This window comes from Puma concolor, chromosome B4, assembly GCF_028749965.1.
Source record: "Puma concolor isolate L17-30 chromosome B4, mPumCon1.1.hap2, whole genome shotgun sequence".
NCBI lineage: Eukaryota > Metazoa > Chordata > Mammalia > Carnivora > Felidae > Puma > Puma concolor.
In genome coordinates, this window is record NC_141673.1 from 36,594,074 (window position 1) to 36,611,829 (window position 17,756).

The 17,756-nt window shown below is 36.0% G+C and overlaps 1 protein-coding gene across 2 annotated transcripts in view; it reads right to left on the reverse strand.

The window, feature by feature from the left end:
* The window catches only part of TMTC2 (transmembrane O-mannosyltransferase targeting cadherins 2), a 404,595-nt gene that overhangs the window by 115,325 nt on the left and 271,514 nt on the right, over positions 1–17,756 (reverse strand). The window lies entirely within an intron of this gene.

Sequence of the window (17,756 nt, forward strand, 5' to 3'; positions counted from 1 at the left end):
TAAATTCTCATACTTTTTACTTACTTTAACCTACTTCAACCATCAAGTTTTTCCTTTATAATTACTTATATAAACCACACTGTTGCCATTTATCCTTTCAAATTTTTATTCTTCCTTCTTTTGCCTTTTCTTCCACCATGCAACACTGAAAAAACTTATTTATTCAACAGTTATTGCTGTACAAAATCCTCCCTTAGCATCTTAAAAAATAAGAAAGCCTGAACTGATGCCCTAATGTAGCTGTCATTCTAGTGGGGAAGACAGACAGGAAAGTAGTTAACAAGAATAGAAGGTGATGGACCTACTATCATGGGAGCACAGCTAACGGAAGAATTGAGTTGATAGGAAAGGGTCGTAATGTGCAGTCAGTGCTTTGCCCTGACAGAACGTGTGTCTGAACCCTGTTTCAGAGTCATTTTATTTACATTCATTCAATAAGTATTTATTGAATAACCATATGCTAAACACCAAGCCAGTAAGAGTAATGAAGAGACAGAGTCCCTACTCTGACTGCCTAAAAAACAAACAAAACATATAATAGTAATATATCAGTATTTATTAGATATTCATGTACTCATGCAATAAAAACTCCGGAAGAGAACCACTAAGGCTGTCTGGAAGATTCTATTTTATGAAAGGCAGTGTTAAAGTCGAGACTGGATGGATGGGTAGGACTTTGCCAACTGGAGACAGGAAAAACATATCCCAGGCTACAGCAGCAGTGTATTTGGGAAAGACAAAGAATGAACAGATGTAACACACTTAAGGAGTTATCAGAAGTTTAATATTGTAGGGGTAATGGCTGATGAGGCCCAATAAGAAAGGCAGCAGCCAAATAATAAACAATGTTCTACGTCACGCAAAGACATAAAGATTTTACTGAATAAGAGTCATTCTATTGTTCTTTCTGCTAATGGTTACCATTTACTGAGTCCTTATAACATGCATGAGAGTCAGTGTTCTAAATGCTTTTATATATTCATATAGACTCATTTAACTTTTTTTAAATTTTTTTTTGTTTATTTATTTTTGACAGACAGAGAGAGACAGAGCATGAGCTGGGGAGGGGCAGAGAGAGAGAGAGACACAGAATCCGAAGCAGGCTCCAGGCTCTGAGCTGTCAGCACAGAGCCCGACGCGAGGCTCGAACTCACAAACCGCGAGATCATGGCCTGAGCTGAAGTTGGACGCTTAACCGACTGAGCCACCCAGGCGCCCCATAGACTCATTTAACTTCTGACCAACCTCTCAACAAGGAAATCTTTTTGCTTTCATTATACATATAAGTAGAGATACCAAGAAGTTAAATAACTTGACCAAGATCACAGAACTAGTAAGTGGTAGAATACTCCACGTGATCCAGAGTCAGTATTCATAAAAGTGCATCTGCTCTAATGTGATGGAGTGGTAACGGAGAAGAGAGGCAAGCTTCATCTTCAAATAAATTTTTCTAAATATCTGTTTCTATAATTTTGAAATATTAAGAAAATATCTACTGAGTATTTGCTACATACAATATACCATAGGAAAACAAAAACATATAACACATCCCATAACAACCTGTGATTCCCAATATACTCACACATAGATATAGATATGGACTCAGAATGAGATAAAGAAACAGAACAGACACAGAGAGAGTCTTAGCTGAGATCTGCTTATCAGACACAGAAGCCCCTGGAACCATAAACTGGTAGGCACACTTAATTTTGAAGACTTACTGGAGGCTGAGTGTGAACTAGCTTGCAAGTGAGAGATTCCCAAAGGTCACAGTCCTTGATGGGCTCCCAACCTTTCATGGTCTTTAACTCCAGGAACCTGATGCGGTTTGCATACTGAAGAACCAAAAAAGATCCTCTCCTGTGAGGGCAGGGGAAGGAGAGTAATCCTTGTGAAATACACCCAGAGCCTTCTCATTAACAAAAGCCTTCCTGTCCAGAGTGAGAGATTTTACCAGAGCCTTTTCCAAGAGCTGTGGAGGAAGGGCACTCTTCTTATTCATATTCTTCCCCACTTTTTGTTTCATGGGAAGTGGTGAAAGGGGAGTAGCTACATAAGCAGAGAAACTTGTGAAGGTCATGGGACAGAGACATGGGCCAAATGAAAGACTGAGATTTAATTGAATGATTACACAACACCGCCCCCGCATCTTATCTTACCACCATCACAAAAGGGCTCTAGTACAATAATACTGGATTATGCGTGAAATGCTGCAAGGCACAGAGTCTGTCATAGAAATGGTACTAAAGATAGCCTAACACCAATAGAAAAGATAAAAAAAGCAAGGACCTGAGAAAAATTTAAAGCCTCCAGTTCCAACAGCTAAGAAAATACTAAACTATGCTGAACTACTAGCTAGATTAACATAAATCCTCACATTAGAGGCCTATTAATTTGAATTCCCATTACAAATTCAACATGTCTGGCATTCAACAAAAAAAAAAAAGACAAGGCATGCCAAAAGGAAAGAAAAACACAGTCCGAAAAGACAAAGCAAGCGTCAGAACCAGACTCAGATGTTAGAATATGAAACAGATGGAATTGTCAGAAAGGGAACTTAAAATAACTATGATTAATATGTTAACAACTCTAATGGAAAAAGTAGACAACATGCAAGAACAGATGCATAATGTAAGCAAAGAGAAAGAAATTCTAAGAAAGAATTAAAAGGAGATGCTAGAAATCATAACAGAAATGGAGAATACATTTGAGATCAGTCAGCACATCCAAGGAAAGAATCAATTAGTTCGAGGACAGGTCAACATAAACCTCTGAACTGAAATGCATCACCGCATGAAAATGGATGAAAAGTATACAAGGACTGTGGGACAACTTCAAAATATGTAACATATGAGTAACAGCAATATCAAAAGGGGAAGAAAGAGAACAGAGCTGAAGAAATATTGAAAATAATAATGATGGAGAACTTTCCAAAATTAATGACAGACACCAAACCACAGATTCAGAAAACTCAGAGAATACTGAGCAAGATGAATTCCAAAATTAATAAGTGTTGGTACATTATATCCAAACTGTGGAAAACCAAAGACAAAGAGAAAATCTTGAAAGAAGTCAGGGAAGAAAACACACACATAAACACTTTACATATGGAGAAACTAAATTAAGAATTACATTGGCCTTCTCATCAGAAACCATCAAGTAAGAATAGAGTGAAATATTCAAAATGTTGAGAGAAAAAGAAACCACAAACCTAGAATTTTATATTCCGTAAAATTATCCTTATAAAGTGAAGCAGAAATACCTTCTAGGCAAAACCCAAAGGAATTCACATCCTCATCTAAATTGATATAGGAAAAGCATTTCACGAAATTCAATACCCTTTCATGATAAAAATACTCAAAAAACTAGTAAGAAAAAAATACATCAAGATAATGGTCATATGTGAAACATTCATAGCTAACATCACCCTCAACAGTGAAAAACAGAGCTTTTCCTTTAAGATCAGGGAAAAGACAAGGATGCCCACTCTGACCATTTTTATTCAACATAGTAGTTGAATTGGAAGCCTTTGCCAGAACAATTAGGTAAGAAAAATTAAAAACAAAGCAACAACAACAAAAACAAAAAACAAAAACAGGGATCTAAAATGGAAAGAAAAAGGTAAACTATCTGTGTTAGCAAATTACATGATTTTATATGCAGGAAACACTAGACTCCAACAAAAACTGTGAGAACTAACACATTCAGGTAAGTTGCAGGATACAAAATTAACATGCAAAAATCAGATGTCTTTTATTTTTTTAATTTTTTTATTGCCTTTTCATTTTATTTTGAGAGAGAGAGAGCATGTGTGAGCACAAGCAGGGGAAGGTCAGAGGGAGAGGGAGCAGGAGAATCTTAAGCAGGCTCCATGCTTGGCACAGAGCCCAAGGTAAGGCTGGATCTCTGACTGAGCGACCCTGGTGCCCCAGGTGTCTTTTTATATGCTAATGATAAATAACCCCAAAATAAAACTAAGAACACAATCCCATTTACAACAGCATCTAAAAGAACACTTAGGAATAAACTTCACCTAGGAAGGAAAAGCCTTGGACACTAAACACTACAAAATATTGGTGAAATTAATTAAAGAAAACAGAAATAAAGGAAAGCCATTTTGCATCCATGGCTTGGAACACTTAATACTGTTGATCTTATTAAAATGTCCATACTACCCAACACAATCTTCAGATTCAATGCAACCCCGATCAAAACCCAAATGGCATTTTTTTGGGGGGGGGAGCAGGGAGAAAAAAAAAAAAAAACTTCCTAAAATTTATTTGAAATCTCAAAGATCCCCAAATAGGCAAAACAATCTTGACATAGACAAACAAAGCTACAGACCTCAGACTTCCTGATTTTAAAATATATTCAAAAGCTACAGTAATAAAAACTGTGGGCACGGGCATAAAGATAGGCCTATAGACAGTGGAACAAAAATGAGAGCCCAGAAATAAACCCTGATGTATATGGCCAAAGCTATGCAATTGAAGAAAGGATATTCTCTTCAACAAATGGTGGGGGTGGGGGGAACTGGATATCCATGTGCAAAACAAAGAATTTAGATTCTTACCTTCCACCATATACAAAAATTAACTCAAAATGGATTAAAAACCTAAACATAAGACTTGCAACTATAAAATTTGTAGAATAAAACTTAAGAGAAAAGCTTTATGACAGTGGATTTGGCAATAATTTCTTGGATATGACACCAAAAGAACAGGCAACAAAAGTAAAAATAGACAAACGGGACCATATCAAATTTAAACAACTTCTGTGTGGCTAAAGAAAAAATTAACAAAATGAAAAGGCATCCTATGAAATGGGAGAAAATATCTGCAAACCATATATCTGATAAGGGGATAATATCAAGAATATATAAATAACTCCTCTAAGTCATCAACACCAACAGCCAAAAACAATCTGATTAAAAATGGGCAAAGGACTTGGATAGACATTGCTCTAAGGAAGGGAAACAAATATCCAACAAGCATATAAAAAGACACCCAACATCACTAATCTTTACAGAAATGCCAATCATAACCTCAGTAAGATGTTACTTCACACCTATTAGGTTGGCCACTATAGAAAAAAAAACAAAACAAAACAGAAAATAACAAGTGTTAATGAGAATGTAGAGAAGCTGGAAGCCTTGTATACTCTTAGTGGGAATGCAAAATGGTATAGCTGCTATGGAAAACAGTTACAGAGGTTCCTCAAAAATAGAATTATCACATGATCCAGCAATCTCACTTGTGGCTTTATATCCAAAAACATTGAAAATAGGATCTTTTTTTTAATGTTTGTTTATTTTTGAGAGAAAGAGAGCAAGCAGTAGAGGGGCAGAAAGAGGGGGACAGAGGATCCAAAGCAGGCTCTGTGCTGATAGCAGTGAGCCCAATGTGAGGCTTGAACTCGGGAACCAGGAGATCATGACCTGAACTGAAGCTGGACACTCAACCAACAGAGCCAATCAGGTGCGCCAGAAACAGGATCTTGAAATGCTATGTCCACACCCATGTTCATTGCAGCATTACTCGCAGCAGCTACGTGGCAGAAGTAACCTGAGTGACTACTGGAAGATGAATAGAAACCACAGAAAACGTGGTATATACACACAATGCAACAGTATCCAGCCTTAAAAAGGAAGGAAATCCTGTCATATGCTACAAAATGGTTGACCGTTGGGGACAATTATGTTTGTGGTTTTTTTTTAATTTTTTTTAACGTTTAATGTTTATGATGGTAATTTTATGTTATGTGTTTTTTGTAAGATTTGTTTTCTTGTTTGTTTGTTTATTTATTCATTTAGTGTGAGGGGGTGTATGAGCAGAGGAGGGGCAGAGAGAGGGGGACAGAGGATCTGAAGCAGGCTCTGTGCCGACAGCAGGAAGCCTGATGCAAGGCTCAAACTCACGAACCATAAGATCATAACCTGAGCCAAAGTTGGACACTCAACCAACTGAGCCACTCAGGAGTCCCTGTTATGGGGATTTTTAAACCACAAAAACAAACAAAAAACACACGGTGGAAAAAAAGTAGAGAAGGAAGAAAAAGAAGCCTCTGACAACAAATAAAAAACTGTAACAAACATGGCTAACATTAATTCAAATATATCAATAATCACTCAAAGTGTGAATTGTCTAGATATACCAATTAAAAAATAGAGACTGAAAGTAAATAATAATAATAATAATAACAATAATAATAATAATAATAATAATAATAATAATAAAAGAGCCTAACTATACATTGTCTATAAAAAACCCACTTTAAATATAAAGACTGATAAGTAAAGCAAAGGGACAAATAAAGAAAAAACATACTAACACTAATCAAATAAAGTTCGAATATTACTTTCAGACAAAGAAGACCTCAGAACAAGGAAAATTATTACACGTAAAGAGGGGCCTAATTAGGAGGTCAGGGGATACCAGGATGGAATACAGAATGTGACAGAAGAATCATAATATATGAAAAATACATGAAATAAGCTCATTGAATAGGGTGAGGAACCAAAGTGCTAATCTATGTTAAGTTTGGAAATTATTTAAGTGTATACAACAGAAGGCGAAAGAAATTATACATAAGAACAGTCCTCTAGGTGTTAAAGCTTTTTCCCATGGCAGTACAGGTGAACAATTCTAAAACAACTATACATGAATAGCAGACTATGAACAATTAAGAAAATGTATGGTGCATGGTGGAAGCCAGATTTCTCTTTGTTGGAATGTGAAGTTACACATATCTATAATACATATTCTATATATAACTGTATCTGTATTAAAATAAATGCAAGTCCATACTTATGCCTTCACCTCTAATCATAACTCTAGTCTCCTCCTCTTCTTTATTTGTAACTTCCTATTCCAACAAAGAGAAACCTTTGTTCCACCCCTGAGAGAGCCCACATGTAACAGCACCCCAGTAGCAAGCAATAAGTACACCTAAGAATCTAGTTCATGGTTTCTAAACCATTCTCCAATAAAGAGAACGCTCCTTCCAAGGGCTCCTTGGAAAAATGTCTGACTCTCAGACTTCAACAGTAAATATAGAAGATGAACCCGGATTGAAAAAAAAAATTAAAAAAAAAAAAAAAAAAGAAGATGAACCCGGAGCATGTTTTAGTGACAGAAAATAAGAAAGTTCCCAAAGGTAAAGAGACACACACACCCATACCCACACAATGATGGAGGTATGTCAAGGGGATATATCAGCCTATGAAAGAGCTCCCATTTGTCAAAGCTGGGCAACAGAACTAATCTGAGCAACAAAATAAATAAAGTAGTATTGTGTTATAATCCAATGCATAAACTAAATATTTCTGAGTCCACTCTAATATACATAAAATTTTGAATGGATAATTGGGGAAAGGAGACAAATCTCCCATGCAGAAGAATTCCAAATAATTTATGCAGAGATTCTGTCCTCAAGGACAGGGAGCATAGCTCCCCTCTCCTTAAATACGGATCACACACAGTGACTTCCTTTCAAAGACTACAATATTGAAAGAGAAGGGGGAAATATCTTGACACTGGAGCGATATGATAAAAATACCTCAAGCCAGGTTATCAAAGTTAATATAAACAGTGATAAGTCTTACTGATAATACATAAATAACCTTGACTTGATATGATGAGAAGGACACTTTATCTCTGTGGTCTTCCTCCTCAAAACCAGTAACTCCAGTCTAATAACAAAACATCTGCCAAAGACCCACTGAGGAACATTCTACAAAATGTATGACCATTACTCCTCAAAAACAAGTTAAGACTGAGAAATTTGGTCAGATGGAGCTAAGGAGACAAGGCAACGAAATGAAATGTCGGATCTTGGAATAGCAAAAGAACAGCAAAGAAAAAGTGAACATACCTGAAAAAAATATAAACTTTATTTAATAATCACATATGAATACTGGCTCATTAATCGTGATAAATGTGTCATACTAATACACAATGTTAACAGAGAAAGTTGGTTCAAGCGCATACTGGAACTCTCTGTACTAACCTCACAATAATTCTGTAATCTAAAACTATTCTAAAAGTGTTTACTTAAAAATTAATTTCTTAAAAATCTATGTAAAAGCTACAAAATTTTAGCCTTTGGTTTATTTGACTTGAAAATACATAGGTATTTGTTAAAACATTCTCTTTTCCTATATGCTCTGAACAGTTTGTAACAACAGCAAATTCATAAGATAAAAATCTTTTAAAATACTTGTTATGATTCAAACTGCTAAATAAGAGGATGAGAATATTCCAGGCAAAGAAAAAACTCAAGCAAAATCGTAACTATTGCCTCTGATGGACTACTCTTTAGAGGATATAAGTATAAGCTTTTAGTACTGGTATTACAGGAAAAGACCTTAAAAACTGCCATGATCAATTGCTATTTCTATTTCAGAAATAAAAACAATTAAAAGTAATTTATATCTAGTTGCAAATTAATAAAGTGAATTTCCTCTTTCAAAATAATAGCTGAAATTTAATGAGCATAAAAAACAAAGTTATTTTGTTCTACCTGTATTCTGGAGAGGCCATACACATCCTCATCACATTATAACATTATCAAGTGTAGTTCAACTTATTATGGATTTAAATTAATTTAGACAAAGGGCTATTTTTAGAGTAGTCCTAGCCCCAGTATGAATAAACTTTTACTTCCAAAATGCTGACCTTGGTGGCACCTCCATCCTGATTTCTGGAACTTTCCCACTAACTAGTGCTGTTTCATCTCAAGACATAAACTAGAACAAACTATGTACTATATAATGTCTTCAGGTTCTATTTCCCAGGGATAAATTTTCTGGGCAGACCATTATATCTGACAACTACACTACCTATTTCTCCATTACCTGACATCATAATACATATAATGCACGGTCCGTGCCCATCTTAAATCCACTGCCACATGGTTTATATCCAACTTACCAAAGGGTCCTATTTATGCACGAATCCTGCATGTTGAGGTCTTCCACCTATGGTATCATTATTACAATGAACATGAATTACAGTGAGCCCTCAAGAATGTACCTTGTCACTTTTGACCAAGAGCCTCAATTATACCTCAGAAATGAGAGTCCTGCAATGTTAAGCCTTTGGAAAGAATTATGCTTTCCACTAAGAGAAGAAATAAATTCCTAGGTAGGTAAATCTCAGGTGTTCTGGCTCCAACTCAATGTTCTACCAGGTAAAGGTCAGCAGTCTACTATACTCAAGTGTCCCGCACTGTCCTCCCTTTCAGTTGGCCGTGTAGTGTTTCCTTGTTCACAACCTAAAACATGAAACTATATACCATGTATGGCATGCCATACATCATATATACCCTATTCAAATTAAAATGTTAAACCTCACTACCACTGTTTCCCTTTTACTTTAGATACCTAAATCCATTTCACAATTACCCCTGTTAAAACCCTTTTTTTTTTAATTTAACAATATACAGAGAGATTACCTTTTCACTTCAGAGCTGCATTACAAGAAAACCTAAAAACTGAGTGGAGGTTTGTTTTAAGAATAATTTTTTGTGCATTTGGAAGTTAGACATTTATGCACTTGAGGCACTGTAATATGCAAGTTTTATCATAATAAACAAAGGCTCAAGAGCAATTTAAATAGAACAGCCTTCAGAAAAACCTAGGGGTGGTATAATCCAATAGAGTTTGGACACTGATCTTGATTTAGCCTCTGTGAATGTCAGCTTCCTCATTCTACATAGTGGGTATCTAGATATGGGATTGCATGAGGAAGTATTGGAATAGCATATACAAAATGTCTAGTTCATTGCATGATAACGAGTATCAATAAATATCAATAATTGCAGGACGCATTCTTTGAGTGTAATATGGGTAAATATAAGGGAAAATGACAAAAACGATACAGATTTGTGAACATGTTCCTAGTGAGGCTGGTTTGAACCTATTTAGGAGGCTGCAAAAATGAAAACTTTCACATTTGAGAACAGATGTGGCCTCCTTTATATGTGTGTATGTGTGTGAACATATACGTCCATATCCAGATGCCATAGAGAAAAGAAAAAGGCAATCTCCTTTTATAAAAGTATTGATTCAACTACTTAGGAGAAAAGACACTTGCTTTTGAAAAATACATGTTGTGTGGACCACCTTTCCTAAAGGTAAATATAGGCTTACACCAAGATATGTTTTTTAACAAGGAAAGATACTCAAATTTTCTATTAGAAAAAGAAATCAAGTGATGAAAATGTAAAACATAAAACAGAAAGGGTTTAACTCACATTAAAATGTTTTCATGCCTTATTACATAAGGGAAGACAGCGTCAAAGAATAACAAGTTGATAGTCATTAAGTAGAATATGTGTGGTATAATACATCAATGGGGCTCATTTAAAAAATTAAAGAACTGTAAAATGGAAGAATAATACCTACCAAGTTGTGTGGAATCCCATTCCTATAATAAAAATGAAGGAGTAAGCGAGTAAGATTAAGGTACATACCTCACTGTCCCTTCTGAAACAAAAGCCATGACAAATGCCATAAGCATGGTAGCCCATAGCTAAAGTACCTGTCAGTGGCATTATTATGAATTTCTTGAGAATTCATTGAAAGAATTCTCACTGAGACCATCCTGAGGTGAAGGAAGTGCCCTGCTGGTCGCTGTATCCCCAATGTTTACTATAGAGCATGAAATGAAGTTCAGCCTCAGAAAATGAGTGTTAAATGCAGGTTTTTATAAAGGATTTTTTTAGACTCCTGCAAGAAAGCCAAGCTATATTTAAGGGAAATACCACTTCCACATCTCCATCACTCCAATAATGTGGCATACCAGAGTACCGGGGGATTATGAGGTCTATGCCTGCTGGGTTATTGAAATTGCACTAGATGATAACTATAGACCAAACACAGAAACCAAATCAACAAAATCACAATGAAATGTAAGTTGGTTTAAAAGCAATATAACCTTACTTACCCCTAAATAAAAAGCTGTTTTTTTGTTTTTTTTTTCAAACACAGCAGCATGTATATGTAAATATAAAGCAGCTGGACTTATTTCATGTGACCTATAATGCCTGAGGACTTGATCATTTTAATTTTTAAGATTCCTAAGACAATGTGGCCAATGAAAATCTAACAGCGACTTCTACTAACTGACATACAAGAGCAAAATAAAAGCCTAGAATATCTGGAGATGCCCTGGATTCCTGTGTCAGTCACAATAAGTAATTATAAGATTGATTGTAGATAACAAAATGTGTATCTTGAAGTGAGTGGGTGGTTTCTAAAAAAACAACCAGATTCATTATGCTTCAGAGTAAAAATAATACAATACCTGTATTATTTCCAGAATTCTAAAGCACGTTTCAGTGAAGTAACGTCATATAAAATACTTAGCCGAACCCTGTACTGAATTAAACTTTCTTCTACATTTCATTCAATATCTCGGATGCATGGTACATGTGATATCATGCCTTATCTTTTCATAGGATAAATTCTGCAACTTGAACATACCCATAATAATTATTCGGTCAGAGTTACAGGGAATTTTTGTCCCCCTCTCCCTCCTGTCTAAACATGGCCGTGCAGTGACCGTAATGAAGCACCCGAATGCTAGTTAATATACAAAATGGGAAGAACTTTGCAAAGAGGACCAAATGAAAAAAAATAATCTAGGGTCTAAACAGCAATAATTATTACAAAAGACCCAGGGAAACATACAGCACTGTACTTCCACACAGACTACATCGACACCACCTTAGCCTGGGGTTGGAACTTTACAATGGAACCTCAAGTACTTTCACAACTGGAGTTTTATGTAGCCCAATTAACTCTGGCTAGACACAGAAGTCTGGCTCAGGGCTTCCATGCAGTAGCCAAAATAAAGGTTTTCTGTATCAAGAATTACTGTCAGTCTCCCATATCCTTCCTTCTCTCTTACTTACCCAAACCTGGAAAATAAGCTAACAGCCAAGGAACTTTTACTACAATTTAAGTCAATATTAATTTTACTGGCTCACAAAAACCGCAAAATATTTGCCTTAAATAAATTGAACAGGACAAAAAGAGAGGAAGACCAAAGAAACACAAAGTGAGGATGTGCACACAAATAGAGAACACACAGCTTTAGAAACAACTATAAAATCATCTGAAATACCCAAATAATGGAAATGTTATTCCTTCCTTTCCTCTCTTAATGCATGCCCAATTTTAAATTCATGGCATTAGCCCTAGGTAACAAAGTTCAAACAAGGAATAAATCAAAATTTTAAAGAGAGCTCGTGTTTAGTATTTTAATTGGACATGACATTGGTATGAAAGTTCCATATATTTTAAAGAGAATGTCACCCGGGCCCAACTATATTTAAACACAGAGGGTACCAGTGACCCTAAGGCAGAACTATTCCATAGGGTATGCTGGAAAATTTGTATTCTAGTTTTCACGTAGGACCTAAAAGTGCCAATAGCCAAAAACAGAAGTCTTAAGTTCATGACTTATGATGCCTAGTAATAAAAATGTATTTAAGGTGATGTCTAAGAATAAGTTATAAAAAGTGGGAGAGATAAAGTACTGACTGACTTTTAGAATATCCAATCAGGTATAACAAGCTAAATTAAACAAAACTTCCACTTTTAAAATTATTTAATACAAAGTGAAAATTAATGATGTTTAATTCAGAAAACCTTAAGGTTGTACCCAATTCTACTATTTAGTAGTGAAGTTTTTCTTGAAGATGTTGCTTAATTCTTTGAAGCTCAGTTATCTCATTTATAAAAAGAGGATAATAATCATTATAAAGCTTCACAAAATAACACGCCAATCACAGGCACTCAAGACATATACACCCCTCTTGTGCCCACCTCCCCTTCTGGGCTCTTGAAAGATTACATTGTGTCCACCGTATAATCATGCTACTGCTCATTCATTTATTCAGTACATATCATTGGAGTCATAGTGATGCCTAGCATGGAGTAGTAAGTTTTGATACATTTGCTGACTAAATGAAGGGATTAATGAGGAAACAAGGATCAGAGCAGGAAAGCAGAAATATTAAAAAGTCATGCATCCAGGGGTGCCTGGGTGGCTCAGTGGATTGAGCATCTGACTTTGTCTCAGGTCATGATCTCATAGCTCATGAGTTTGAGCCCAAGTCGGGCTCTGTGCTGACAGCTCAGAGCCTGGAGCTTGCTTAGCATTCTGTATCTCCCTCTCTCTCTCTGCTCCTCTCCCACTTTGTCTCTCTCTCTCAAAACTAAATAAAAACATTAAAAAAAAAAAAAAAAAAAAGTCATGCACCCAGCCCTTAAATAACTTAAAAACTGAAATGTACAGGGATAGTTACCAAGATATGAAATGCCACCTACTGAAGAGATCAAGAAGGTAAGTGAAAACTTAGTTCCTCCTCCATGTGTAAGGTCAAAAGACCAAGATTTATGTCTGCTCTTCAATCTGGGAGATGCTACTATAAGAGATACTGAAACCAGTGCTATGAAAATACGAAGAAAGAAAAAAATTAACTGCTTGAAAGACTCAGGAAAGACTTCATATAAGAAGTAATATTTAAGTGGAGAGGCAGAGACAAAGGACATTTTCCAGGGGAACAAAAAAGGATTTGATCTATGGAATTTGTCAAAGCATTCTGGGAAACTCAAAATCACTTTGAACTTTCCTAAATACCACAAATACTACAAATTCTTAAACGTTTGTATGAAAAAACATACTGGTGGTAATAAAACCACCGTAAATAATTTTTTTCTGATTTCTCTTATAAAAATATAAATCTTATATAAAATCTCACTGTATGGTCTAAGTCTGATTTAGCTGTGTGTCATTTTTACATATTTTGCTTGTGGTCAGTTTTGACCAAACAGTAAAAACACCACCCACCTTATTTTTTTCTCTTCTCTTGAGACTAATAGCCAATTCCATTTTATAATATCTTATATTTAAAGCATTCAGAAGTCAAAATGTGTGGCATTTTCCACTTCGCAAACTCCATGTTAAGTCAATGGCATATAACCAGGCTAAAAAACCCTAAATTAGACAAAGACCATCCATTGGGATAAGAAATTTGCCAAATCTCATAATTCAAAAAGAAGCTGTTAAAGATGGTTGTGGGATTTTTGGCACTGTGATTTTAAGCCTTTCCATAATAAGGCTTGTATTTCATCTAATCAGCTAGTCGGAAACTATAAAAATTTTGTTGGTGGGGGGGAATTAAAATTTGGATTGTAATACACGAGTCTTTCCTTCCCTTCCATATGTTTCAGTAAATTAAAACTTCTAAATCTTGTTTTTATAAAAAAAATGCCTTCTAAAAAATAAAGCAGCCTGTAAAATCATATTTTTGGTACAGGAAACTTAAAATATACTCATGCTTGAAAAGAAGAAGAAAAAAAGAACACATGGTTTCTATATCCAAAGCAGTGTTACGGTCTAGGTATATTCAGAATTAAGTACATTTGAGCTTTCATCTTTTTTCTCTTTACTAAATGACTTTTTTAAAAAATCGGGCATCTTAAACTTTTTAGGTATTTTTTGAAGGTAATCCTTTATCAATTTAATTAAAGATGTTTCCATCTGAATTCCATAAGAACATCTCAAAGACAGTAGTTGTGGCAAGAGGTATACATGATTTGTTCTCATGAGGAACTGTGTGAATTACCACCCTTAAGAATAGAAAATAAAAAGGTTTTTACAAGGTTAAAAAAAATTACCAAATGATTAAACTCGACATGTTATGATCCTGTAAACATCAGAAATAGCAAATTATACTCTCCAACTCTGAGATATGTTCTCCTTTTCCTTTCTCTGTCCTTTCTCCATTGGGCCTTACTATTTCTTCCATAATTTCTTCTTCCACGTTTTTTTATTTCTTCATCTTTGTTTGTATATGAAAAGATTTCCTTATCTTTATTCTCCATTCCTTCCTTCCTTCTTTGCTTCCTTTTCTTCTCCCTCCTTCCCTCTCTCCCTCCCTCCATCCCTCCCTCCCTCCCTCCCTCCCTTCCTTCCTTCCTTCCTTCCTTCCTTCCTTCCTTCCTTCCTTCCTTTTTGCAATCTCTATGCCCATGTGGGGTTCGAACTTATGACCCCGAAATCAATTCCCATGTTCTACTGACTGAGCCAGCCAGGTGCCTGTAGTCTCCTATCCTTTAAATGAAAGTTGTTTGTCCTCATATCTTTAATTTCTAAAAGCTCTTGTTGTTTTATTTTTTTCTTCATTATTTATGTTTTTATAGCATATTGCTTTTATAAAATGCTATGTTACTATCTCTAAGGATTTTTTTAAAAAATTTTCTTCTGTTTCCTCCATCTTCCTTCTCCTAATAATTTGCTTCAGTTCCAATCGCTTACATTCAAGGTTTCCTAAATATGAGTGATGGTTTTTGGTTGCCCACTGTTATTCAAAAGTTACTTAATAAAAGCTGAATGGAGTTCCTTAGGCATCAGTGTGCTTTGTAGACCGAGAAGATTCACTTTTGTGTATCTGGTTTGGGAGCTAGTCATTTATGGGTGACCTCCAAATGTAGGTATGTGGATTTCTGTTCCCTACAGTGTGCCACTTTCTCCAGGTAAGAATTCTATAATTTCTCAGGGGTGGGACGTGTGTGTGTGTGTGTGTGTGTGTGTGTGTGTGTGTGTGCATGTGCACATGTGTATGCGTTGCGGTGCTGGACAAGTATAACTCTGTGTTGCTGGTATTCTGCATGTGGTTGGGGAGGGGTACTAACAATCTGTGTACTTCAATGGAAGATACTGAGTCAATCTTTTCAGTCCTCTCTGCATTTCACCTTCAACTGTGCAAGCTATTCCTGCTTCATGAACCTGTCTTACTCAGCTGCTCCACTATAAACCTTCTTTTCCCTGCCTTGGAAGTGACTGCCTGGATGCTGGCATTGAGCACTGGGGGAGAGACCTGATGGTTTTAGACACAGTTTACAACTGATTACCCCACTTAATAAAGGCTCCTTAACACTCGATTCTATGCCAGCCCCCTCCAAGTCTTGAGTCTCTCTGGCTTTCTTTTTGAGTATGTAAGATTTCTTTTCATTGTTACCCCATCCCAAAGCCTCTTCAGATGTTGGACTCTGTTCTCTTTCTTTCTGTCTCTCTCTTTCTTCCTTTCTTTCCTTCCAATTTTTTTTATGTTTATTTATTTTTAAGAGAGACAGAGTGTGAGCCGGGGAAGGGCAGAGAGAGAGGGAGACACAGAATCTGAAACAGGCTCCAGGCTTGGGCTGTCAGCACAGAGCCCGACATAGGGTTCAAACTCACAAACGGTGAGATCGTGACCTGAGTTGAAGTTGGATGCCTAACTCACTGAGACACCCAGCCGCCCCTGGTGGATTCTGTTCTGACAAATCAGTTGTAATACCTCTTTCCACTTTCTGACTTCCAAAAATCATCTTAAATTTCATCTCCCCATTTTGATTGTTCCTGTGAGGTTATTCCTTCTCAATATTTTATTCAGTATTATAAATATTTAGTATAATATTTAGGATTATTATTCTTTGTTTACCCACATGATCACATTTCTTTGTTCACATTCTTTTTGCAACGTAATCAGCAACTCCTTCTAGATTTAATTGTGTTCTTTTGAAGGACATCTTCAGTAATTTCTTCAGCAAGAGTTTCTAGTGGCCTGGTTTTAATTTAATTTCTTGGCCTAGGAATTTCATGACCATGCAAGTAAAGCAAATTCAAAACTCAAAGCCAGACAAAAGGAGGGCAGTAGTAAAAATTCATTCCTTCTCCATCCAAATCCCATGCTGAGATAGGCAAACCTTCATGCTGCCTTCTTATAGCAGTATGCAAATTTACTCCAGATTATCCTTTCACAGAGGGTATGAATTTTCCTGCTTCATTTAGGTATCTAATCCCTGGCCATTCACTGGTCCAAAGCTTTGTCTCTTACTCCAGCAAGAATGAAAACAAACAAAAAGCCCTTTCCCTCCAGTTGCCACAACTGGTAAACTATACCAGATTAGCTACCAGATCAGCCAACGGTTTTACTGTTCTGGCATTCGGTTACCCCTCACTTCCCGCCCTTAGGAAATTCTCTCACTACTTTTTGAACTCAGCTGCGCATTGAGAGTTATCTGCTTTATTAAGGACACCTAGATATATTTTAGTGGGGTATTTTCTGGTACTTAGTCTGCCTGTACCATTTAAGTGTTTAGTCTACCATCTTCTGTAGAAAATAAAATAATATTACTTTTAAATAATTATAAGCTACCTTTCTATGAATTCACTTAGAAATTACTTTCCTGACCATCTGTCCTATGCTTTTCTAGGAGTCATTTAGTTTTATTAATATTGAAGAGAGATTAGGTGATATAACTGCAACAACACAGACAATAGGTTGGGATAGGGATCAAAGGTTGGTCCGACTGCTTATTCTTAACTGGATAAGCTCAGAACATTTACTTATCTTGAACAATCCTCTACAGTGTAAAATAAGACGTCAACATTACTTTGAAACACATGAAATTATGATTTTTATAAATCACAATGGTAGAATTCCAGCAGTTTCTTATGCTTCAAACTAACACCACTTTCATGAGAATGTGGCCTCCGAGACTGCTTGTCACATAGTGGGTGGCCAAACGATGGCTCCACTTCTCTTCTGGAATGATTTCCAATTAGTAGAAATTCCAGGTGACACTAATTCACACACATGCAAAGCATTACATAATGCTAGCTATTTGGAAAGAATCAGACTGAGTTCTACAGTGTAGCCAATGGGGGACTAACAGTGGTTTGTAGAACATAATCTTCATA